Source organism: Tauraco erythrolophus, chromosome Z, assembly GCF_009769465.1.
Source record: "Tauraco erythrolophus isolate bTauEry1 chromosome Z, bTauEry1.pri, whole genome shotgun sequence".
Taxonomy (NCBI): Eukaryota; Metazoa; Chordata; class Aves; order Musophagiformes; family Musophagidae; genus Tauraco; species Tauraco erythrolophus.
Genome location: NC_141496.1, coordinates 2494400 through 2520500, shown reverse-complemented (window position 1 = coordinate 2520500; position 26101 = coordinate 2494400). Strand labels below are relative to the sequence as shown.

Below are 26101 nucleotides of genomic sequence, written 5' to 3'. Positions count from 1 at the left end.
GGAACCCACACCCAGGACACCCCGCTGTATCTCCCCATTCCTCTGTGATGGTGTGGCCATTGCCTGGGGCTGAGTGGCTTCCGTCTGTCATTGAGCATCCGTTTTTTACACTATACCGAATGCCTTTTTCTGAAAAGGCAAGCACAAACCACATGCCCCTTTTGATGCCTTAGAAATAACCTTCAAGGGAATCAAGAGGTGTGAACGAAATACTGAGTTTCTTATACTGCCTTAACACTCTTGCCTTGCAATCTCTGGGACCTGTTTGAAACTTAAATGTACATGGGGAAGATGACAGTACATGATAAGTTTACAAACAGAAGTCGTCAACTTCTTTTCCTTTTTTGTTTTCTAAAGCATCTTAAAGTGATAAGGACAAAATGAGCATTTTCATTATGGTCAGATACCCTTCAGGTTTGACGAGTTCCCAAAACGCCAAACTTTGAGCTCCTCTGAGGCACCCGTGTGAGTACAGGCGGAACGGAGAGAAGCGATGCCAGGCAGTGTCCGTGGTCAGCTGTCAGCAGAGAATGGAACTAGAGGTAGAGTTTGACCATCAGACAGAAAATAACTCTTCAAAAACGTTAATGGGGAAGGAATTTTACCTACAAAATATGGGCCACTTGGGATTTGATTTTATGTTTTCTGATTGGAAGACAAAATTTTTGATAAATACATTCTGCTTGTTTGTTTTCTCACACATAACTTCCCCCTTCTGTTGTACGGGGTAGATCTGAGCTCTCCAAGTACTTAGGAGGCCTCATACGATGTATTTCAGTGTAACAGCCTGGTGCTGCGAGTCCTGTCTCGGGCAGCTCCCCAGCAGACCAGCAAATCCTTGTGGAAAGGGCTGGACAGGAGCCGAGAGCTAGAAACAGGGTGTCTCACGGTGCAACGCTGCCTGGCACCACCAGCTACGCAGACTCAGCAAGGGCACCCACCTTTGCCAATTAAAAAAGGAATGAAAGTACTGCTATTTTACCTTCTGAGAAAGATGGTGTGAAGAAAAAACCACAGTTCTCGTGGCATTAGATTCGTAACCAGCCACTTTGCTTCCAGCTTCTTTGGATGATGCTGGTGTCAGCAGGCAACCGAGCATGGTTTGTAAATAGACAGAAACACAACTGATCTACTTAACTTCTGTTTTCATCCACACTTCTGAGCACCTTAATCAGCTAACAAGAGTTTGTACATGGAAGAAATGTTCTATACTTGTATTTAATCAAACTCGGCAATTTTTTAAATGGAAAAGCTGTAAATAGTGTTGTAAAAGCCAGACTCTGCTTTCCTTGCCATCGTGTCACTGTGTTCTCCAGTACAGTGGCACTACTTTCATTTGTAAAAGAGAAACTGCTGTACTTAGTAACTCCAAGGTCCATATTTAACTGCTGTTCCTATACGAATTATTTCTACCTTTTAACAAGCAACCTACTGAATGCTCTGAGATGTGAAAAAAAAACTCATGTGAGACTCGGATGAAAATGAACAGCAACATTTACTGTATTAACCCTGGTTTCTGTTCTTGGTGGGATCAGGTACAGGTTTACCTGTAGGAGAGCTTGTGCTAGGCATTGACCAGCCCAAAAACTTGTTCTCATTGTGAAGATCTCTCCTTATGCTGGTTGAAACGCCGTTACTCCGGTTGATTAGTAGCGTAGGTGTGAAGGCTGTCGGCTGCATGGATGGGATGGGGTGGAAGTCTTGGGGCAGGAGTGGAGAAGGCATCTGGAAGGCAAAGCCATTGGGCTCTGGTCTTTGCTTCGAGCGTTTGGACATGCCCCACGGTGGTTAAGAAAGGGGAAACAAGGGAGAAACAGAGGGTTGTTCTCCAGTGTGTTGCAGATTATTGATATACCTCAAATAAAGCTCAGCACTTTTACTCATGGTGGGACAAATTCAGACGCTGAAGAAGCAGCTGACCCTGCAGTGAAGTGGACCCGAATCCGGCCTCGGCAGCCCAAGACTCATCACCCGCCATCCCACTCAGCTTCGCCATGAGCCTGGCAGTGGCCAGCAAAGGCGCTGGAGTGAGTGTGTGCCCAGAGAGGAGGGGGCGGCAGCAGCCACAGCTGTGCCCCGTCGCTCCCTGGTGCCGCCCTGGGATAACGGCCAGCCCCTGATGGGAGATGCGCAAACGCTGCAGCCGGGGACATCAACTGAAAATTGGAGGTTTGGGAGCCAACAGAGCTTAAACCTGAAGGGTAATATCAGCAGCGCGAGAGCTGACTTTTAAAACTCTCTTAGAGTCATAGAGTCATCGAACAGTTTGGGTTGGAAGGGACCTCAAAGATCATCCAGTTCCAACCCCCCTGCCATGGGCAGGGACACCCTCCACTACACCAGGTTGCCCAAAGCCTCATCCAACCTGGCCAAAGCCAACCATTCTGACAGATGCAGCAAATATTTGATATTGTTGGGTTAAACATGGAGACGTGCTGACGTGTGAAATCGGTGGCGATAAAGTCACGCCAGCATTGTCCTCAGCGGACGTCAGTCGCCACGTCCTCTGAAACCACAAGCCATTTTCCGTAGGTTGTTGCGTTCAGCCTGAACGTCTTCACCGGAGGTGTACGGGACTGTTTAGTATTGCCATGAAACTAACAATTTTGCTTTTAAATATTGTCTTCTAAGGAGTGGTAGCTTGGGGACCCACAGTTATAGTCTAATATTAACTTTGTAAGAAGCAAACGGAGCTTATTGCCTCGGCTCCGGATTTTCCGTCTCGGTTCGTGAGCTGTTATTTAACGTCGTTTCCAAAACGTCGGCGTCACGTGCTGGGAAAGGGGGGAAACGAGAGGGGTGGCTTTAATTTGTTACCTGAGTGTGCTCAGCCGATAACAAGCCAGATTTCTTTCTCATCTGCAACAATAAAATTTGAGGCCTGAGCCTTCCTTGCTTCGTAGCGTGTAATTATTTTCCTTATTATGAGACTTAAAATATTTTCGCGCGTCTCGGTTTCTTCTGCAGATGATCACGAACACCTGACTTAGCGCATGCATCACGTGAATATTTGCATTCTTCGGCTATTTGGCGTTGGGTGGCTTTTCACTGAGCTTTGCTTTGGCTGGTGCACTCCATCCAAGTGCTCAGGGTGACAGGGAGGGAATTTAGACCTCGTCACCAACACCGTGACTTCTGCAAACTGCTTCTTCTTGCAGTTATTTGAAGAATCATTTCAGTGCAAGATTAGCCATCAGGTATTTCAATACATTTGCAGATGTTACTTATTTGCAAAAGAGAAAAAAGGGACCACTGCTATCATTAATATAGATGGTGTGTTGGGCCACTGAGGCCACGTGGCACTGGGATGGGTGGGTGGCACTGGGATGGGTGGGTGCCCTGGATTCAGAGATGTGCTGGTGTGGGTGTGCTGAGCAGAGGCAGGAGGGACAGAGGGTCCTCGTTGTGGTCTCCGAGCCTCAGGAGTGAGTGGTGTGGTCCTGTTTGGTGCCGTGGAGAGGCACCGCAATGACAACGCAGGGGACTTCCTTGACAGAAGCAGAGGGGCTGCAGATGTCTCCAAGCTGAGGAGGACCTCAAGTTCAGAGGCTGGTGTTTAAGCCAGTGATCAGGTATGTAAGTGCCCTTGTGGGTCCCAGCCGTTGTGGCTGGCCTTTTACACGGTTTTATTTGAAGAAGAAGAGAGGGAGCAGCATCCCCCCGGACCTGAACCTGTGGGAGCTGCTCGTGGTGGCCTCCATGCGAGAGTCTGTCCTTCCACAACAGCCACTCACTGGCCACAAAGTGGGGACTGGGATTCCACCAGGGAGACAAGGTGCAGCTAGCTGCCTGCTCAGCTCCTCTTGAAAACACGACAAAATGATGCCTCTGATGGTCCAGTCACTGGCCCAGTAATTGTTCTTCCCCAGTCACAAATATGTTACTATTTTTACTGCAGTTTATTTTTAATGGTGTTGGGATTCAGCAGCTGTTACACCATCACAGAGCTGTGTTAACCAGATCTTCAGAGCTTTACCATTAGAGTCATGAAAAAATCAGCTTCACTTTACTTTTAAATATGGTTTTAGAGACATCCTGGGAAGTGCTTCCTATGCAAATCACACCTGGATCCCAGAGTAAAACCACAACATAGTGTCAATGAATATTACAAGTGGAGCTATTGGAGACTGGACTGCTACTGCTCATTTCTGTCCCTTTTAATCCAACGAACGCATATTTCAGCAATTTCATGCCACTATCTTAACATTTTGGAGAGCTTGTGGTGAGAACAGTGCATAGCGTGGCATGCAGTCGTTTCAGGTCTGAAATGTTCCTTTTCTTCTATTGATTGTAAGAAGAATTGCAGAGGACAAATATACCATATGGTGTTTGCTCGTGAATAGTTGTCTTTGACATTTTCAAAGACAGAGTTTGATTTTGAAGTAGTACAATACTCGGGTGAATATAGTCCTCTCAAAGTGCATCTTCACTTTCCGAGACCATACTCATTTTGGAGTGCCATCTGGCCGCTGTCAGAGCTGGTTTATAACAATCACGTTGCTAAATTCAGAGAGCAGGACTGTATTTATCAAAAAAAGGAGAATCTGTCTTTAAAAGACGACCTTTTCTCACAGGGGCTTATTCCATCAGCTCTTGGGTTGCACCAGAATAGATTGCAACAAGAGGATTTCAGAAGGGTTGCTTTGATTAATCGTGCAGTGAAAATAGGGTGGTTTAGGAAATTGGTATAAATTTTCATTAAGCTTTGGAGAGAATATACCCAAGTACATCTTTGACAGGAGAGACTACACCTAAAAATATAAACAATTCTTGTGATATGTCACTGTTGCGTGAAGTGTTTGTGTGTACACACAGATGGTATATTGTTTTAAGTTTAAGCAATATATGGTATTCTTCCCAGAAAATGGTCATAGATGTGGGTAAAGGGGCTTCAAATTGTGATTTGAACTCTTCGCTTACTCTCTGTGGTTTGGTGTCGGCGAGTGAGAACCACAGAGGGCACGTCTGATGACCACTTAGTGCTTGGACACTAGCTACATCCTCATGTTCATGGGAATTCCTACCCAGGCCATACTGGTCGTTGTAGAAATATTTGGGGCAAAATCTGGGGTAATTAAACAAAACTTTGATAGTCCAGTCTGTGAAATGGGGCAGGTAAGCACTAGTGTGTGGGACTAGCTCTGCAACAGCAGAGAGAAGAACTGTGATTTATTTGGGGTTTTTCTGAAGAATAAGGAGTTTCTCATGATACCCTATTTCTGTAGAGCTAGAAGGACACTTTATAACTGATTTGAAAAGACCAAGTCTAGTGCCAAGCCTAATGAAAACAGTCCACAGCAGAGCAGCCTGAACCTCACAGCTTGGCTAAAACACTGTCACAAAACAGCTGCTAAAAATGCAAAATCTTCGAAATCTGCAGAGCCTTCACTCCTGTCTCACATCCCCTGGGCTGCTTGGGCACCTGGGGCTGCCACCACCTCTACCAGGGGTGCATAGAGAGCAGGAGGTGGTGATGCCCTGTCTCACTGCCACGGCTCGTGCTTTTCCACCCCTCGCTGCCTGTTGTGGCAGTTCCTTCTGTAACTGCCACCAAAAACCAGTGAGGCACCGCTGGGCAATTCTTAAAACTATTTAAAAGGAACTGGTCTACATTTCTAACTTTATGCAAACCAGTTTGTTTTTTTGACTCAACAAATGTGGGTGCAACACCACAATGACCCTGTTCACATTTTCTCTTCCCCTGCCGTTTCTCCTCTGCTGCATGTTGACTTTTCAGTGCAAGAAGAGCAGTGCTGGTTCAGCGAACATCCTGGGAACACCGCACCTCCGGCAGCAGCGGTGAGCTGTGCGGCTCCAGGACCAAGCAGGTACTGCTGGGCAGGCTGCTTCTCCGTGGTTAGTGCAGTAATTATTTCACAATCCCAGGGCACTTCTGTTAGTCCTGCTGGCACTTCAGGAGGGAAGTGAAGATCAGTGGAATAGCTCGGACTCAGCCAGGTCCGGTTCTAAGGGAGGTTGAGCTCCAGGATGAGTAACCGTCTGGCTGCGGACGGGGCTGGGTGATGGGCAATCCATTGTCAGGGCAATCCCAGGCACAGGTACAGGCTGGGCAGAGAATGGATTGAGAGCAGCCCTGAGGAGAAGGACTTGGGGGTGTTGGTTGAGGACAAGCTCAACATGAGCCGGCACTGTGCACTGGCAGCCCAGAAAGCCAACCGTGTCCTGGGCTGCATCCAAAGCAGCGTGGGCAGCAGGGCGAGGGAGGGGATTCTGCCCCTCTGCTCTGCTCTCCTGAGACCCCACCTGGAATACTGTGTTCAGCTATGGGGTTCCCAACACAAGAAGGACATGGAGCTGCTGGAGCGAGTCCAGAGGAGGCCACGAAGATGATCCGAGGGCTGGAGCACCTCTGCTCTGGAGACAGGCTGAGAGAGTTGGGGCTGTTCAGCCTGGAGAAGAGAAGGCTCCGGGGTGATCTTATTGCAGCCTTCTAGTACCTAAAGGGGGCCTACAGGAAAGCTGGAGAGGGACTTTTTAAAAGGGCATGTAGTGATAGGACAAGGGGCAATGGCTTTAAACTGAAAGAGGGCAGGTTTAGGTTAGATATAAGAAAGAAATTCTTTACATTGAGGGTGGTGAGGCACTGGAACAGGTTGCCCGGAGAAATTGTGGCTGCCCCATCCCTGGCAGTGTTCAAGGCCAGGTTGGATGAGGCTTTGGGCAACCTGGTGTAGTGGAGGGTGTCCCTGCCCATGGCAGGGGGGTTGGAACCAGATGATCTTTGAGGTCCCTTCCAACCCAAACCATTCTGTGATTCTATGAGGCAGGCAGTGTTGTCGTGCTTCCATGCAGTCACCCCGCTGCTCTTGGAGAAAGAGCAGGGTGGGCTGATGTCAGATGGAAGGGGTGAAGTAGGTGGTGGAATGACAATTTAATAAGGAAAAGTTCTCTTTAAAAAGATATGCTCTCTGCCTCGAAGTTCTGCTGGCTGCTAATAACTGTTTCAGTGCCAGCAGGAGCGCACAGGACAGAGCTACAGTCAAAAGCCTCTTGCCCTACACAAGTTCAGAGCTGCATCTCCCTGTGTGAGGAGAACAGTGAAAACATGCTGTGGAAAGGAGATGGGATGGGGGAGAGAGCACGTGAGCATATAGAGGTGATGAAATTCACCTGCCAAGCTGTAATGTGCAGTAAGGCAAGAAAATGGTTTCAGCCTAAAGCATTTTTGCTCTGGTCTACAAGGGTGTCCTGGTTTCGGCTGGGACAGAGTTAGTTGTTCTTTTTTAGCAGCTAGAAGAGCTCTGCGTTCTGGGTTTAGTCTGGGATTTGTTATGAGAAGAACGTTGATAGCACACTGATGTTTGTAGTTGGTGCTGAGACATCAAGGACCTTTCAGCTTCCCATGTTTTTCCAGTATGCAGGAGCACTGGAAAAACACTAGTTCTCTCTCTCTAGCTCTCTTTTCCGGCCTCTTGCTCATTTGGGATTGCAGCATCAGGACTTTAACCTGTTTCGGAATCATTTACCAGTACAGGACAGGCATTGATGACCGGGTGGAGAGCAGTTACACTGTGCATCACTGGTTTGTACATATATGTTATTGTTGTGGTTTAGCCTGGCTGGCAGCTAAACTCCGCAGCCTTGCTCACCCTTCCCCACCCTCAGGGGATGGGGAAGGGAATTAAAGGGGAAAAGGGAAAGAGACCCATGGCTTGAGATAAGAACAATTTAATACTGCTTATACTGATACATGAATATACATATATGTATGATGATAATAATATATACAAACGAGTGATGCACAGTGTAATTGCTCACCACCCCTTGACCAAGGCTTGACCTGGCCCGGACTAACGATCCTGAAACAGATCAGTCCTGACACCACAATCCCAGACAAGTGAGAGGCCCAAAAATCAAGCGAGAGAGAGAGAGCACTCTGAGAGTCCGAGAGTGAGAGCCCTGGAAAAGCAAAGGCCCTTCTTTCCGGCTGACCCTCATCTATATACTGGGCATGACGCTGCATCATATGGAATACTCCATTGGCCAATTTGGCCCTCATTCCAAAGTCTAAGTACAAATCATAAGGAGAGTCGTGGACCCCCCGTCCTGGCCATGCTCCCCCCTATTATCCCATTGTGCTCCTGCACACTGGCAAGCACACGGCAGCTGAAAAGTCCTTGAGACCTCAGTGCCAACTACAAACATCAGTGCGCTGTCAGCGTTCTTCTCAGAGTGAGTCTCAGACTAAAACCAAAACACAGAGCTCTTCCGGCTGCTAAAAAGAAGAGCTAACTCTGTCCCAGTTGAAACCAGGACCAGAGTCCCTCTCTCTTTTTCCAGGTCTCTTGCTCATCCAGGATTGCGGTGTCAGGACTTGCCTGTTTCGGAATCATTTACCAGTACGGAACAGCCATTGGTCACTGGGTGGCAAGCAGTTACACTGTGCATCACTTGTTTGTACATATATTATTATTATTATTACTATTATCATTATTATCATTATCATTATCATTATCATTATCATCATCATCGTCATCATCATCATCGTCATCATCATCTTCATCATCATCATCATCATCATCATCATCATCATCATCATCATCATCATCATCAAATTGTTCTTATCCCAATCCACAGGTCTCCCCTTTTCCCCTTTAATTCTCCTCTCCACTGCCCAGGGGAGGGGGAGCGAGCGACTGCGTGGCATTTAGTTGTGGCATTTAGTTGCCAGCCGGGCTAAACCATGACAAAAGGCCCTGCGCTCATGAGCACCTGGGTGTCGAGAAGACTCTGGTCATCTGAGTAAGTCCTTCTCTGAAACAGGAGGTGGAAGGTGGAAGGAAACACATGGTGTGGATGAACTGGGCTCAGCTGGGCACAGCAGATCTTCTGCGCGCGTGTGCACGTATAGAAATGCACGTGTTTCATGTGTGGAATGCCTGAGGGAGCCTCTGGATTGGAAAGATTTGGTTTTGTCCTTATAGTTCCATCTTTCTCTCTCATCACAAGCTCAGCCACATCTCTTCAGCCTCCTTCGCCGCTGGAGATGTGAATTCCTTCTCCATGATGGGACCTTCTTAGCACCATCATAGGAATAAAAACACCAGGAGCCTGGGATACCACAAAGCAAATGTACAGAGGATCTGAGCTGTCCACATACAAATCACGTGCTTTTCCAGCTTGCTGGAGGTGGTTGATACTTGAGTTCAGTCAGGCTATCCCTGACTGAATAGCCCACATTTTTAGGAGTCTGATGAGTGTAATCGTGTTTGTGGATGGGCAGCGTTTGCATCCTACCAAGGAAGACTCATCAGTCCCTGAAGCAGTCACTGCTGGGGGGAGGAGGCTTTCAACTGAGAAGGTCTCCTCAGGCTCAAGAGTCAATCACTTGGCACAGCGGGTGTGAGGAAGGCTGTGCAAGGCAAAAGGGACATGCAGACTCCTGCCATCTGTCCAGTGTAGATAAACGGTTTCCAGGGAGGTCTAGAAACAAGAGACAATCCTCCAGGAAACAGTTAAAAATGATTTCAAAGGGCCTCCAGATTTTCCTAGTGTAATCCTATGCAACTGTCAGCTGTGAAAGGAAGGAAGAAGAAAAGCCTCTCTCTCCAGAGATGGTATATGATGGTTATTCATCGTAGGCTGAGAAGGCTGTCACTGCGGCAGAACAAGGCCTTACATTTGAGTGCTTCTGCTGCTAATCCGGCGTGCTGAGCAGCTGGAGCCCTCTGTTGTCCCGCCAACCAAGACAGCTCATTATTCTCTCCCTACAAAGGATACAGAAGAGATTAGTTTTCCTGGTCAAAATCAGCAGCAAATCAGTGGCTTACACCACTCATGCATGGTCCACGCTGTCTCTCGGATGCGGCTGCTGTGCATCTCATCCTGCTGTCTGCTTCTGAAGCTGTATCCCATTGCCTTCCTGAGTGCCGCCGGAGCTGGACAGGCTTTGCCTGGTCTGAGTGAGCTTCTTCACTGTCCCATGCCAGAGGGACAGGCTTGAATGGGAACAGAGACGGTGCTGGCACAAGGGAGTCTTGTGTCCACAGTGAGTTGGCAGTGGCAGTTTATTTGCTGTCACCTCTTAACCCTCAGCCAGGCTGTGCCTTTGATCAGTCTCCGATGAAAAAAACAAACGGGAAATCGAAGGAAATGGTAGCAAAAATGTCAGCCCATGAACTGCTGAGCAACAAACTGAAATATTTAATCACAGAGACATTTACAGAGGGGCTGAACAGCAGGAGCCTTAGTTTCTTCTTTTGGCTGTGACTTCCCTGTCTCCAGAGACATCGACTGACATTTCATACCGACTGAACTGGTTCATTATAACTGGTTCATCACCTCTCTACCAGGCGAGGATCTGTTCCTGCAGCAGGTACTTTGTTGCTCTAAATGATGTTCTTCAAACCCACAAACACAGCAGTTGCCAGTAAATGCAAAGACCTTCCATCCTCTCTCCTGCCACTTTGACTTGTTCCCCCAGGAGCTGTGTGGTCCCTCTGCGCTGCCGCATTCAGATGAGCGTCACAGCGCACGTACTCAGTTTCCATTAGCCAGCCCTTATTTCCCAACTTGGTGGTTAGGAGCGAGGCAGAGCGCTGCTCTGGGACTGGCTCTGCAGCTGGTTCCTCTCTGATCTGCTGAGTGCCCAGGGGCAAAACCACCCCAGCTCTGTGTGTCTGCCTTTAACCTCATCTGTAAAATGCTTTTAGATCGAGGCGAGGTGTCCTCTGTTTTTTTTTCTCCAATCATTAAGCTTTTATAGAATCATAAAATAGGTTAGGTTGAAAGGGACCTTTAAAGATCTAGTTTAGGGCTGTGAAGTTATCATGAATGGTCTGAGTGGCAGCCTGCAGGGAACCCACCTCCTGCACCAGCTCATCCAGGGAAGGGCAGACACCAAGCCCACACACCCCAGCTACAGTGATTCTGTTTCTGGCTGAGGTTACCACTGGACCTGCTGATCTGTCTGCTCAGCAGCAGCCATAAAGGAGCCAGGATCTGCTGTTTGAGGAGATAAATTGAGATAAGAAGGGGTCGAGGGGGAAGCCGAGGGGGGTATGGAGCTGAGCAGATGGAAGAAGTGGAGCTGAGTGGCAGCTTCAGGGACTCACACCAAGTGCTGGAGGCCTGTTTGCACCTGGGGTGTCTGGGGGGCAGAAGTGCAGCCAGACAAAGGTCTCCTTCAAGAGGATGTGCCCAAGCCAGGGTTGTTGCTTGGAAGGGCGGCTCTTTCCCAGACATTAAGCAAGTGGGAAAAATTGTTTCCTGGTAAAAGTCTGTTTGACTTCAGAGTTGAGCAGCTCCTGGAGCTGTCAGCTGTCTTGGGCGAGGATGGATCGCCCTCTGTAGGAGAGCTGATACAAGCGGGGTTCCTGGCCGTTCTAATTCACTGCCTGGATTAAACCCCACGGACCAACCCCGCAAGGGACTCAAACTGATGGCACTGCCCAGGGCGAGAGCCCAGCTGGGACGTTACATCCCCCAGCAGACTTCCACCTCTAGTACGCGCGATGTGCAGAAGAGCTGCAGGGCGAGGGTGCACCAGCGGTTGCTGATTTGACACCAAGCTTTTCCTCCTGCAGGGAGAAATAATGGGATCACACCTCTTTGGCATATGTGCGAGCAGCGAGGAACGGCTGGAGGTCTGGGCTTGCAGGGCAGTGTGGGTTCCCCGCTCCTGTGAATGAAGCCAGCAGGTGCTTTGTCTTGGTGAGTCGCATCTGGCAGGTTTTCCCCAGCAAAGTATTTAAGCACGTCATCATCAAGTAGGTCAGCAGAGTCATTTAAGTCGGTGGGGATTATTCCTGTGCTTTGTTGCGTGCAAGCATGTGGCTAAGCACTTTTTGTTCGCCTGGGCTGGTATTCAGGTAACAGAGGTTAGGCTAGGAAAGGAAATTATGCTGTTTCTGGTGACCTGAGTCCACGCGGCGCAGGCACCGAGGCCGCCTGGTTTGTATCAATGCGTCTAAAAAATATAAATTCCCATCTTCAGCTTTGACAGTTTGTTCACCGCGACTTCTGGCAAAGAAGGTAGAAGGGAGGAATCTCTTCCCATGTGGAACTGAACTGTTAGGCACACCTGTTAAATTAGATGGCTTTTAAAACCCAAGATGCTCATGCTTTGTGGCAATATTTTAAAAATTAGGTTGGAGATTGCTTTTTCTCTCACAGAGAGAAGCATGTGATCTACCAAGGGGAGCCCAAAATAAGTCAGAGTCTTTCTGAACAGTAACCTGGTGCTGCCACCCGTTTGCTCATAAACTCTGCATCCCACCCGCCCCCCCAGATATTTGGGACAGGGATAAGTACAGCTGACATTCTCACGAGTTTATCGGCAGTGGAAAAGGGACAGTGTCCTCTTGTCCAGGCCTTTGTATGTGCTGCTGGAAAGTAAAGTATCCAAAAATCAACACGTGCAGCGGCTATTGCTGTGAGTGTTCTCCGATGGCTGCAATTTGCAGTCTGCAGCAGCCGTGGGGAACGACTGAGACTGAGGGTAAGTAATGAACTCATTCTCCTGGGCTCAACCATGCAGAAAATACACACTGACTGCAGTCCTGCACGCCCGCTTCCAGGCCTGGCCGCACGCTTTCCCTAGGGACTGGGGGACCGCTGCGGTGAGGGTTGGCATCTGGAGGCTTTTGCTTCTGACAGTCTAACAGCTTCTGCTGGCAGTTTCCCGATTAGAGATTGCTGGCACATTTTGTCTTCTGCCGGCCCCCTGGAAAGGTGGAGGAGCAGCCCTGGGAGTGCATGAAAAGAGGGCATGAAATAACAGCAGTGGGGGAAAAAGGACCCCAAAACCCTCCTCAGGACAGAAGGGATTGCTCAAGCCCACAGATCAGGCAGCCCAAGCTCAGCTCCTGCAAAGAAAAGGGAGCAAGTCCTCCTGGAAGCCATTTCTGAGCATCTGAAGTGGATAAAGGTGGCGGGAACAACCCATGTAGATTTACCGAGGATAAACTGTTCCTAACAGCTTTCTGTGATGGCTGCCTGACGGCTTTCTTCTTTCAGCACGCTGCCTTTAGACCTCCGGCCAGCAGGCTCAGAGCCTGAGGTTAGAGCTGTGGCTTCTGCAGCTCCATGCCATGCCATCTTTTATTTCCAGGTGCCTTTTGGCAGTGGCTTCGTTCAGCCTCAGCCCACCTGACCTTTGGATTGAGGAAAATAAGCCTAAACTGGAAAAAATTTTGCTAGCTGAACAGGTCTGGATTTTCAAGAGAAAATTCCCTCACCCTCAGAAAAGGGAAAAGCTTTGTTTGTGGAAGCTGTCGAGAATCAGAGACTTCCATTCACAGCAGTGCTGATGAAATCTTGATGGAGTCAGGTTTTCTGCAATTTAAACTACAGAAGAGCTTCTGAGTAGGTGCCAAAGCTCGTTTTATAGCAGAGGTTTTGTAACTGGCTCATGACTCTCTATCCAGATATCTCATAACTAAGACATCTGACACTGTTCCAAATCCACGTCTGCACATTCCGGAAAGTGATATGATGCCTTATCAATTAAAAGGATTTATGGCTTTTATTGTTGGTATGAGATGTAAAAATTAATCATTTAATTGTTTCTCCTTGATCACATTTTTAGTATCAACTTTCTCCTGCAGAAGGAGCTGGATTTTATGGTTCAGCTAGATTTTATGTGGCCAGCGAGAACGTGTTGAATGACTTGAAACACAGAAGAGGCCAAGCAGGACATAGATGTAACGTTGTGGGTCAGCAGCTACAGGGCTGCGTTAGCAGAGTTCCGTGGCTATTGTTAGCAGGCAAACGGTAGCTCCAAAAGCAAAAGCTGTTTCTCCTTAGGGCCAAGCTGGTGCTTCGCTTATCAGGTTGTCATCTCTTTTCTCACTTCTTTCGTACGAAACTAAGTTGGATTTGCACTGGTTAGGATGCTATCCTTTGCTGGCCTTATAGAGAAGTCAGTCTGGAGTTTCTGATATTGTGCTAACAAGTACAGAAAATTCACTTTTGGCCTCGCAAGCCAGTACAATTTGGAGACCCGTGAAGGTTAATGGACCTTTTTTGGTAGGTCTCTTCATTATCTTTGTCTGTCAGTGCCACATGGAGACAAAAGCACACTGTTCTCATTAGAGAGAGCTTCAGGTCTGAGACACCTGTGTAATTGCCTGCGATCACAGGTTGAGAGCATGGTGTCCACCCGTTTAAAGCAGGAGCAAGAGACATCGAGTGTGCATATACTGATGGGACTCCTCATTCAATTTTCAGTCTCACCACTGGCTCTGACCAGTTCCTATGAGGTCCATTCTCATTCTGCAGTGCACATAAGCACCATATTAGATGAGGGACAGAAAAGCGCTGTATGCTGATTTCAAGACCTTAAACTCAGATGCAACGTCACCAAACCCTTACTGGTGGCGTTAGACTCTCCCCTGAGTTGTCTGAGTAACACTTCTTTCCAGTTTAACAGAAGTCAGTGGGACTTTAGGACTTCTAAACTCATAGTGAGTTTAGCGTTAAGTTTTTGGTGCTTTTTATACCTGCTTTGGTAAAATAAAGGCATGACAATCCCAACTTGACATATTCTGAGCGATCACAAGAGGGCAGTCCTTCCCTTCCGTACCTGCTCTACTTCATGCTCGAATTAACACTCTCAAAGCCACAAGCTGATGCTGCAGAGTTGTGCTGATATGGTTACACTGGTCGGGGATGTGGACAGATGTAACCCCTGAGTGACATTGCTGTGCTGGAGCAGGGCCACCGCCAACACAATTCTATTAGCAAAGCTGCACTTTCACCTTACTTGCTATTTTCACTTCGGAGCTGCGAGTGTGGAATATCTGCGAGGATTACGTTAGTCCTCAGCCCCCTCCCAGCTAATCACACAAAAGGGAGACAGAGCGACAAACCATTCAAGCCTCGTGATGAAAATTAATTGGTTACTTCCGCAGTTAAAGGAGGCACATTAAAGACACAAGGTTTCTCTCCTGAGCCTAAACTGCCAGCCCTAGCTCAGGCCCTGCGTCCTTCTGTCCTTCCATCAGGACAGTTAAGGAGCTCAGCCGCTTCAGAAGAAATACAAGAAATGTGATCTCACGGAAGATGATTCAGAAGGGCAGAGGTAGGATGCTGTAGATGATGTCTGGAGGTAAGCTCCCAGTTACGAGGATGGTGCAGGAAAAGGTCACCGTGTGTCTGCGCCACAGCTGTGAGCTGTCACCACAGCACGTACAAATCCACCTGGTTTTAATGCGACTAATACAACTGACAGCAGTGGAGAAGAGGAAGGGGTTTGCTCTGATTCCCAGCAGAAAAGTAGATTTATTAGGGGATGAAGGCACCAAAAAGGCTGTGTCCTCCTCCTCCTGTGAGGGCCACTTCTGTGTGGTACCTGTGGTCTCTGCCTCAAGGGGTAAGGGAGGAGCTGGGCAGCCTTTCCTTTACAGTGCACTTGCTTCTGCCCCCACCATGGTGGCCAGATAAATTCAGTACAGATAAATCCGTGCAAACCGCAACCGTATCTTCTGCTTGCTGTGCGGCTGTACTAGTGGGGCAAAAATGAGGAGGGAGGAGACGGTCATCGGTCAGGATAAGTAAAGTAGCGTGGCGCAGAGCTGAAGGAGAAGAAACTGAGAATTGAAGGAAGCAGAGGACAACCCAGAAAAGCAATATTAAATACCACCTGGTTATCTCGGGTCTTGTCCCCATGTCCCTGGCTGTTCAGGAGCTCAGCAGAGTAGAAGCAACTGATGGTCTGAGGTCAAACGGGTCACCACCCTGAAAAGAGGCTCCAGATCAAAAGCAGAGAAAGTAAAACAAATTTAAAAGTAGCAAATGCCAGACCCGTTGAACTACAATGACAGTGATATGACTGACAAAGGAATTCATCAGAACTAGGGAGGGGAGGGACTTGTATCCATGCACGCCAAAGCTCCCTAACTGGGAAGACTTACAGACACGTAAGGATTTATGTTTAAGCAATGTCATCCCTAATCAAGACAGATTTAACAGTGCCACAGAATGTCTCCAGGAGCTGCAGCTTTCTCATCTACACTGTTAAATCCTTAGCACGACCTCAGGCATAGTTCTGGATCAGGCCAACTAGCGTTTTCCCAAACAATTGCTGGAGACTGTGTGGGAATTAGCATGGAAGACACTATTCCCAAAACATAGTCTGCATGTGAATGTTGGTTTGAATGGTAAAGCACTTTAACAGCATGGATGTGGGCTGTTCCCATGTGAGCTGGTCTCAGAGCCAGAGAATAGTCTGGACACATGGATTGGAAAAATGCTATGTGAGAAATTTAAAGCAGAATAACTTTAAAAGGTGGAACAAAATTACTAGATAGAAGTAGAATTTATCATTAAAGAGTCATTAGGGTCATCTGTCTATACGCGGAGTAGTCTAACCATATAGTTAACCCTCTGCACTTTTAAACAGAAATAAAGACTGGACGGCGAAGATGCCAGTTTTCATCAAGCTGTAGAAACTTTCTTCCTGAGAGAAGGCACATCTGCCAGCCTGTACTTTAAAAAATTCTCAGATTGGAGATAGATAAAAACTAACTTGACTGCCTAAATAATTATTTGTTCAGAAGCTATGTATATATAGTTACATAACCAGTGTACGTATAGGAGTGACAGTGTAGGCGTTGGAAAGGAAAAGAGCCCTGGATTTAGATGAGTAGAACAAAGAAGTGATTTTTTTTTTTTAAATTAACATTAAGAATCAGTCATATAAAAAACTGAGAACACTGGGTCCAGTTCTGGTGGTGTTGCTTTAAATAGGATATTCAAAAAACTGGAAATGTTGTAGAAAGGAGAGACAAAATCATCTCAAGGATGGGAAACAAAAGTCTTCTGTTTGATTTATCAGACAGACTCGGTTACAATCAGTAACGTTTATCATGAGAAAAGTGAAACAGGAAGTATCCAACTCTGTGGCTTAGCAATAAGAGGCAGAACCAGCGGCAAATGATCAAAAGTCCAGGAAAACTCAAATGGGAAATACAGCATGGTTTTAGGAGAGTGGAAGTGATTTAAGAAAACCACCTCGATGTATACCTTCAGACTCAATTGGATGACTTTTGGTTACTTCAGCACAAACCACTGTCTTCCTCTGAAGGAGAACCCCAGTAAAACACAATGGCCACTGCTACAATAATCAAACAGTCTCCTGTTGCATGAAAAAATCCTGAATGAGTTCACATGCTGTAGGGAGTGAGCTGTGAAAGTGCCTGAGGCTGGTCCTGCACGGCCAAGTGAGAGCAGAGCCGTGGCAGTTGGCTTTAAGGCGCTGAGGAATGCCAAGGGCTCCCAGTTGTTCTCTTGGCAACAGCAAAGCAACAACATCACATGCGCCAAAAGAAACTCTTCTGTGATGAGGACCAAATATGGTGGTAAAAGTCCTCAGGAGGAAGAAGAAACAACTGCTTCTCTTGTTCTGTAGCAGAGGCGGTTGCATGAATTAGCTATAAATGTAACAGTCACTCAATGGCTACGTAGGAGAACGAGAAGAACAGGCTTGAGAAAGCAGGGTCCCACAATATATGGAATTGCTCTCCATATAGATCAGACGTAAAGCATCCCTGTTGTCTCAGGACAAGCCAGGTCTGGGTTATCGGGTAGTAGGCATCACTCCAAGATGCTGACGCCCACCTGTACAAGACTGGGGTTGTGTTATGGCACGAAGCATGGCCCAGAGCTCTTCTCCACAATGACCAGTCGCTTGAAAAAGCTTTGGTGGATTGGAGTCTGGATTGGAGAATGAATTTAACTGATACCAAAGAGCTGCTGGGAGAAAACACCAGTGCGAAAGTAGTGTAGTAGTGTGTGGGAAGTCTAGAAGAGAAAGGTCTCCCTCCCATTAAAAATCGTTGCTGGGAGTTTCAGATCCTGCAGCCCTGCCAAATCCCATTCCCTGGGGGGGGAGGTTTTTCTCTTCTGGGACTAATTACAACACAGCTTTCAAGACAGTAATTCTTTCACAAGAAAGTGTCTATTTCAGCAAGGCGTTAACTGTTCATTAGATACATCAGGCAAGATCCTCAACCACTCTGAAATGACATGGGTTTACAGCAATACTGATTTATGTTATTTGGGTATGAAGTCTGGCGGTTTTAAATGCCTTTAATTTGGGCTATTTTTAGCCAGGCATAAAGCCATGACCTTGCATGTTATTTTGGCAATCTCCGTTGTTTATAGGTGCAACACCGCATTACCCAGTAATGTTTCAAAGCCACCGCAGTCATGCTGATCGTGGGGGAAAGCAGCAGAACATGCACTTCATGACAGGCCTCTAAATCATGACTAGAAGAGGAGGTTTCGATTAAGCGGGTTTATATATTTATTGTTACAGTTACTATAGCAACTCTCCTTCTTTTAACTGCACAGTTCTCATTCATACATCTAACGATTTAAACCACGTTAAGCACCAGGAGAGAACTAACAGCCTCACAATTCGTAACACTAACGCCTCAGCGTTCGGGCTGGAGACGGACGAAGCCTCAGATGAGCCCAGAGGCCAGATTTCATAGAATCATAGAATGGCATGGGCTGGAAGGGACCTCAGAGATCATCTAATCCAACCTCCCTGTCATGGGCAGGGACGCCTCTCAACTAGACCAGGCTACTCAAGGCTCTGTCCAACCTGGCCTTGAACACCTCCAGGGAGGGGGCATCCACAGCTTCTCTGGGCAATCTATTCCAAAGTCTCACCACCCTCATACTGAAGAATTTCTTCGTAAGATCTAATCTAAATCTGTTCTCCTTCAACTTAAACCCACTTCCCCTTGTCCTGTCAGTGGTCACTCTTGTAAAAAGTCCCTCCCCAGCCTCCCTGTAGGTTCCCTTCAGGTATTGGAAGGCAGCTATTAGGTCCCCCCGAAGTCTTCTCCTTTCAAGGCTGAACAATCCCAGCTCCCGCAACCTGTCCTCGTAGCAGAGGTGCTCCAGCCCCTGGATCATCTTTGTGTCCCTCCTCTGAACACGCTCCAACAGATCTATGTCTCTCTTATGGTGGGGACACCAGAACTGGACGCAGTATTCGAGGTGGGGTCTCACAAGAGCAGAGGGGAAGAATCGCCTCTCTCGACCTGCTGACCACGCTTCTCTTGATACATCCCAGGATATTTCGATCCAACGCGCTGCACATCGCAGGTGTCCCAGCCCTTCAGGCTCTGCATGGCGACAGGAGACAGAGGTTAGCTGTGTTTGGGGGAGCCCTAACCCGTCTGACCCCGGCTGCTGCGGAGCGGCGTCCATCTTGCTTCAAGTAACCACACCCCGGGGGGGGGGGGAAACACACACCCCGTTTCCCCCACCACCACCAGGAGCCTTCCTCTCCGCTCTCGCCCTCCTCCTCTGCCTCTCCCGCCTCGCCTTCCTCCGCAGCCCGGCAGCACCGGCCCGCCCCCCCCGCCGCCATCCCGCCGCCCCCGCCGCCATCCCCTCACGGCCCCGCTCCCCTCGCACAACACCCCTAAGCCCCGCCCCCTCTCTGAGGAGACGCTCCCGTCGCCCCGCCCCTCCGCGCTGATTCGCCGCCGCCCCAGCCCTAATTAACATATAACAGGCCGCGCCCAGCCGCGCCCGCCCCGCTTTCCCCTCTCTCTCTCAGGGCGGGGCGGCGCGAGAAACGACGCTCATTGGCCGAGCCAGCCCGCCGGCCCGCACAGAGCCTTCCTCTCATTGGCTGCGCCGGACTGTCAGTCACGGGGCACACCCCGCCCTCCGGGGTGTCCCTCCCCGGTGCCGCCTTGTTTGCCCCAGTCAGTGGTGGGCTCCGAGGCGGGCGGTGCTCCGGCGGACGGCAGCTGCTGTCGCACAATAGAGACAGGTCCTCGGCCGGCATCGCTCAGCGGGCAGCAGCAGGAGGTAGATCCCGTTCTGGTAACCGTTTATACAATTGCGATGGGGTACGAAAGGCCCCCCCGCCTCTTTGCAGATCCCGATCTCCGGGGCGTTTTCTCCGGAGCCTCGACCCTTACTGCCTTTCCTCGTCCAGTGCCTCCCCCCCCCCCTTGGAAACCTCCCCCCCGGCCCCGCCGCCTGCGCGTTGCCAGGGTGAGAAGAGGGCGTTCGCTTCGTGCCCCGGCCGCCCGTGCCGCCCAGCTGCAGCCGGGGCAGGAGCGGGGCGGCACCGGGGCCGTGAGGGGGGGGCAAGAGGCCCGCCCGGGCGCGGGGAGCGCGATGGAGGGAGCTCCGTGCCCCTCGGCCCGGCCCGGTCCCCTGGGGCCGGCTGAAGGCGCACCGCTTGCGGGGCGGCCCCGAGGCTCGGCCTGCTGCGGGGAGCCCCGCTGGGGGCGGCGGGGGCCGCGGCCCGCTGACCTCGGCCCGGGCGACAGGTGGAAGACATCGAGGGCGGCTGTTCTCCGGAGGAGACGAGGCGTGTGCGGCCCGAGCCGTGCGGGGGTGCGTGTTTACCAAAACGGGGGGCGGATTCAGCTGCCACCCACCGAGAGCACCCCCCCTCCCTGGTGGCAGCTCCTCAGGCCAAGCCGTGGGAGGAGGGTCCCCCACACGCCCCAGATTCAGGCAGATCCTCAGCGTTGGTCGGCGGTTGGATGCCGACTTCCATCCATCCATCCATCCATCCATTCACCTGCGGTGAACTTCCACGGCGCGGCCCTAGAAGGTGGAGAGTGCAAGCTGGGAAGTGGCAGAGCTGCTGGTGCGGCGTTGGAAGAGGAAGCACCGCCAGGCTGCCCGGTGTTTTTAGGGCTACTCTCTGCGGTTCTTAGGTTTTGCCTCTTGGCTATTTGTTAAAAGAAGCAGTTGTTTGAAATGCCGCCGTCGCAGGTCCCGAGCCCCTCTCGGCCTCGCTGCGCCGTGACGTTAAACGGTACTAGATAAGTTCTGGTCTCTGAGCAACCGAGTGTGTTACGTCACGGCAGAAATCTCCTAACTGCTTGAAGAAACCCAAAAACATACAATGGTGTTGATAGAGGGCCGATAAAAAAGGACGATCTTGCAGCCAAGCAGGCTGTTAATTGTTTGGTGTCTTTACGTTCTTAATTCCAGGAAGTTGGTAGTGAACAGCAAGGAGAAATTTTGCATAGATGTGTGTAAACACATGGGTAATACAAAGAGCTAGGCAGAATATGAAACTCTGTGAGTAATCCGTGTGTGTGTGCAGCCAGCAGCATCTAACGTGGTGTTGGATCAGTTAGACGTGGTCAGGTCTGTAGAAATTTAGCCTGAGCATGTATTTTAACAGAAAGTGTGTGTTACAGTCCCGGGACGAAACTTCTGATGATCCTGTGCGGTAGCGTTATGAGTCAGCAGCGTGAGCGCAAACAAGATCTGAAGCTTTTTCTTCTGTAAACTAAGGAAAAAGCTGTCAAAATGCGTGGGAGTGTACCATACTTGAGCGAGTACTAATTGAATGTTCATCTTTACTACTGTTGGCAGCACCTGTGTTGCAACAGGAGGAGCACTTCGCTGTTACTTGGGCTGGTAACTAGTTGTTATGGATAGTTTTTGTGTGTAGATAGTGTACGGATAGTTTTTTCAGATTCTTTCTGTGATTTAAGCAGGGATTTTTTTTTAGAAGTACAAGCTTTAGCGCACAACAAGGTTTATAAGTGCTCGACAGGCTTATACTCTGCGTGATCTCTGCTAAAGGTAATTCTGAATTAGCCAGCAGCTTGGTTTCTCTGTGTTTGTTGCTTAGTTACTCTCCCGGGAAGAATTCCGTTTTGTAAGTGTGCAGCAGTTGTTGAGAACATCCTTGTTTCTCTCTCAAGTTATATCTCAAAAATCCATTTTTTTTAAAGTGAAGAAAACAGGTCTAATACAGCTATGTACCAGTTCTCCAGAATAAAGCAACAGTGGCTTTCTGTTTACTTCTGCAATCTTTCTGAGGATTCTGCAGGATAAAGCCTTTGTCCTGCATACGTAGATGTGCTTAACTTCACCACCAGTAGCCCTCCCAGTAAGACAAATGGAATGAAACCGAGAATGTGAATACATCTTTTCAGAGTAGGCCAAAAATACTGCTGCTATGGTTTCTGCAGTACAAGATAATGGACTTCCTGATGCTTAGGAAAAATATTTAAGCCAGATCCATTAACATATAAAAAAATAGCCCTCTGATTTTGTGTGGTAAGAGCTTTTATGAACCAAGACTCCAACACCAAACCATTTAGTACTGTTTTCTAGTTGTGCTAATATTCTAAGTTAAAATAATTCAGAGAACATAGGCTCTTTTTACAAAAGCGTTCTGAAATTATTCTCACTTGAACTCACCTAAGCGTGCTTTATTTGCTGAATGTTTCAAGCCTCAAGTTGTGAACTTACTTACTCTAGTTAAGTAGCTGACCTCTAACTTTTCTCCTTGTTGAGCTGGTTGCCTCAGGATAAGAGGGAAGAAGAGTAGTTTCAATATGTTAAAGATCTGCTTTCAAAATGACCCACTTAACCACTGCCAAACATTTTATTCGTGACACCTCCCTGTATGGTTGTTCCTTTTAATCTGCAGATCTCAAGGTACCTTAGAAATGTAACTTAACATGATGGCTCAGGACTTTGCAGGAAGGAACCTGACATATTATTACCACCATTTTCTGCTAACTTCCTCCAACAGTGGCCAGTCAGCTCGGGAGAGTCAGAGGTGCTGAGCTGCTGTGTAGAACTGTGTCGCCCAGCCTCGTCTCCCTGCTCCTTCCTCCACACATGTAGGCACTGGGGTGCTCCCCTTGTAAAATGGAAGTGCCCCCCTTTCCCCTTGCTCTGCAGAGCGCCCGCTGCAGTGCTGCAGGGTGGCAGGTGCAGGGAAAGCTCACTTTCTTTAAGGAAAAGTCTCATTGGGAGACACATTTATAGTTGGTACTTGGCCTAATGTGATAATTTTAGACTGCTTTATCATTACTGAAGTGATGAAGCCAGCTAGTGTGTGCCTGGTTTGTGTCACGCTTGGGTAGGCAAGGCTTGCTTGTTTATTTAAAAAAAAAAAAAATAGAGTGCGATGGTGCATCCACACCAGACTCAGGATAGTGCAGACTCTCCGGATAGATTGCTGTGAGTGTATATGAGAAAATGTTTTTGGTCTCTAGAGCAGTGGTGCTTAAAAAAACACCACCAATTGAAGCCAGAAAGACTGGAAACTAAGCCCTGTGTGGTCTTCAATTAATAATTCCGGCTTGTGTTATCAAAAACAAGTTTCTGTTAGGGCTTGGTAATTTCTGTACGTGAAGGAAAGACTGGAACTGTTCATTTATGCAGGATTTCAGGAATACTTGAAGTATATTTATGTCTAGCCATACTTCAAGCTGAAGGAAGACTGCAAAGTCATCAAGCCTAATTTGCTGGCCGCTGAGAGATACTGTTTAGCACTAAGGTATAACCCACCAGTCGTCCAGCCTGTGCGGTGGTTGGAGCTGACCTTACTTTAATTGGTACTGAGCTTCCTGACTCTCTGAGCAATGTAATTGTACCTTTTAAAAGTATGATGAACCTTTCCCTTAGAAGTAGCTTTTGCAGTTTAACAAATCCATAATTGCAGCAGCAAAACATTTGCTCCTAGATAAGGGCACTTGCGCAGGATTGGTAATTAGTTTGACCTGGCCAGATGCCTCCTGATAAGGCACTGGAGAGAGCTGTCATCTGGGTATGCTGGAGAATTTAATTCTCTGAAATTGTGACACGGCATGTATATGGTAATAAGTCAAAAATTGCCAGTTATATTGGATTAAGTCTAGTGGTGCACCACAGTCCTGTTTAGTCCTTACCATTGTCAAGTACTGAAAGAGGGAAAGAAATCCTTGTTCTGGTTGTGCTGACACATGTTTTAGCAGGGATTTTATTCCTCTTTCAATTCCTCAGCTTTCTTCCTAATTCCTCCTCACAGGATCTTGCACAACCTCAGTCCTCTCTGTATCTGTCTTCACATCATTGCAGCCCCCCGTCTTTCCCTCAGTTGACATCCTTCTCCCTTTGACTGTCAAAATCATCTCTCCTTCGTATGGTTGATGTACCACCACCTCATGCCTGACCTCTCTTTAGATACCTCTTCTACAAAACCCATCATAACTGTTTAAAAACTTTCCCATAAAGCAGGACAAACCAACCTTTTTGTGTCCTTAGCACCAGGTATTGGTTTGGGGACCTTTCTTGCAGATCTGTCCTTGCAGCTTGTCCCCAGTTGCTTCCCAGAAACAGGGCTGGCAAGTAGAAGCCACCAGGGATGAGGCTTTATGTCCCTTCTTCCTTTCCCATGAGGCCAGAAGAGAAGTGGTGCTGCCCAGGGCAGTTTATTTGCTGTCAGTCGGACCGCGCTGCCTCTGAAGTATTTTTATTGTCTGGTGGTGTCTTTCATCTGAGAGGCTGTTAGCTGTAATCCCAAGCTCCTGGTGTGTGTAGCCATTTTTATGGCTACCCCAGTGCTGCATCTGGCTCATGCCATCCTGTGAGCCTTGGCTGGGGGTGAGCAGTGTCAGCCTGGGAGTACTGTTTTAAAAAGCGTTAAACCACTGGGAGCATGTATGGATGGCCTTAGTTTTTAATTGGAAGCGTTCCTGGATTGTCCTAAGAAGGACCTTCTGGCAGCCTTTCCAGTACAAGAAAGCTGGAGAGGCACTTTGGACAAGGGCGTGTAGTGACAGGACAAGGGGCAATGGCTTTAAACTGAAAGAGGGGAGATTTAGATTAGATCTAAGGAAGAAATTTTTCACTGTGAGGGTGGTGAGGCACTGGCACAGGTTGCCCAGACAAGCTGTGGCTCCCCCATCCCTGGAAGTGTTCAAGGCCAGGTTGGATGAGGCTTTGAGCAACCTGGTGTAGTGGAGGGTGTCCCTGCCCATGGCAGGGGGGTTGGAACTGGATGATCTTTGAAGTCCCTTCCAACCCAAACCGTTCTGTGATTCTACGTGCTCTTGAGGAGGAATTAGGACTTACAAAGCAGAATGACCTAGGCAGATGGGTGGCTTGTTCTTGCCAGGTTGGTGGCCAGCAGAGCCAGGAGGAGAGAGTAGGTGAATCATGGAGCATCACAGCCACACAATCAAAGCACAGAGCTCTTGACAGTCCCACAGGGGAGAAGGGACAGAGGATGGGGAAGAATGCTTGCGTTGTGGTTTCAGGGTAAGTTACGTTGAGTCCTGGAGGCAGATTCTTGCTAAAATGGGTTTAAAAGTCTGTGGCAAAAGGAGTTAGAGATGCACAAGATGGGAGATGAAAGAGAAATAGGAAACAATTGGAAGAGCAGGGGAGGGAGAGCTCAGGACTGAGGAACCAGTCAGGTTTTGTGCTGGATATAAATTAACTGGAATCCTATCTGTTGGATCTAAACAGAGGGACGAATGGAATGTGAAGGCTGATTCACCCACTTGCTGTATGCACCTGAGATGCCTCCACCAAGAGAGTAATTTTAGGTGCCTTTAGGGCACCTTGGAGGAGAGGAGCAAGTCTCCTCTCTCTCAGAGGAGAGAAGAAAGTAAGATTTGTAGGATTCAAATCACACTTCTGAAAAGTCTCTGTCTCTCTTGTTGATTAGAAGGTTAATTGGTCAAGTTTGGAGAAATCTGGGCCACAATCTTGTTTGGTTCTTCGATGCTTAATAATTGCCGTGAAGTAAATTCAATTTAATTAGAGCAGAGAACGTGTAGTGTTCAACCTAGTTTTCAGTTCCTTGTTTAAGGTGTTTGCTCATGGCAGACTGGAGCCGCCTTAACTCCAGAGTGATGGGATGTGGGCTGGGGTTTGCTGGGACGCTGTCATCACCGCCGGTTTTCATCCTCACGTGCAGGAGGAGATGGGCCTGCAGATGTGTGGCGATGGTAAATGAGCAATCAGAGTTGAAACCAGTTCAAACCGAATTTGCCATTCCTAAAGGCTGGTTGTTTTGCAGCACACATTTAATTTTTGCTGATCTGATCCTGATTTTCAGCTGCCCTGAGTGCTGGCGTACCAGCTGTACTTAGTCCACCGCTAGCTGGTTTGGGGAGGAATTATCATGTTAAAAGCAACATTTGTTTGTAGTGCTGGCAAGGCTTCCATCCGTTCTGTCTCCACACATTAAATTTATGGTTTTTACCACGAAACAACTGAACACGTGGGGTTCGAGTGGAGCTTTTTCAATTGCAAGGCCTAAACAAACAAACAAAGGATGTGAGAAAGGGATGGATCCTGCTGAATGTCAGTGCTGCTTTCTTCTACACTTTGTAATGGGTAGAAGAGAAAC

General features: G+C 48.3%; 1 protein-coding gene across 2 annotated transcripts in view; it reads left to right on the top strand.

The window, feature by feature from the left end:
• The first annotated feature begins 19709 nt into the window (after positions 1 to 19709).
• The window catches only part of ME2 (malic enzyme 2), a 35619-nt gene continuing 29227 nt past the window's right edge, over positions 19710 to 26101 (top strand). For both annotated transcript variants that reach the window (XM_086628805.1, XM_086628806.1), the window contains exon 1: positions 19710 to 19797. The gene's annotated coding sequence lies outside the window, so the exon portion shown is untranslated. The remainder of the gene's footprint in view (positions 19798 to 26101) is intronic.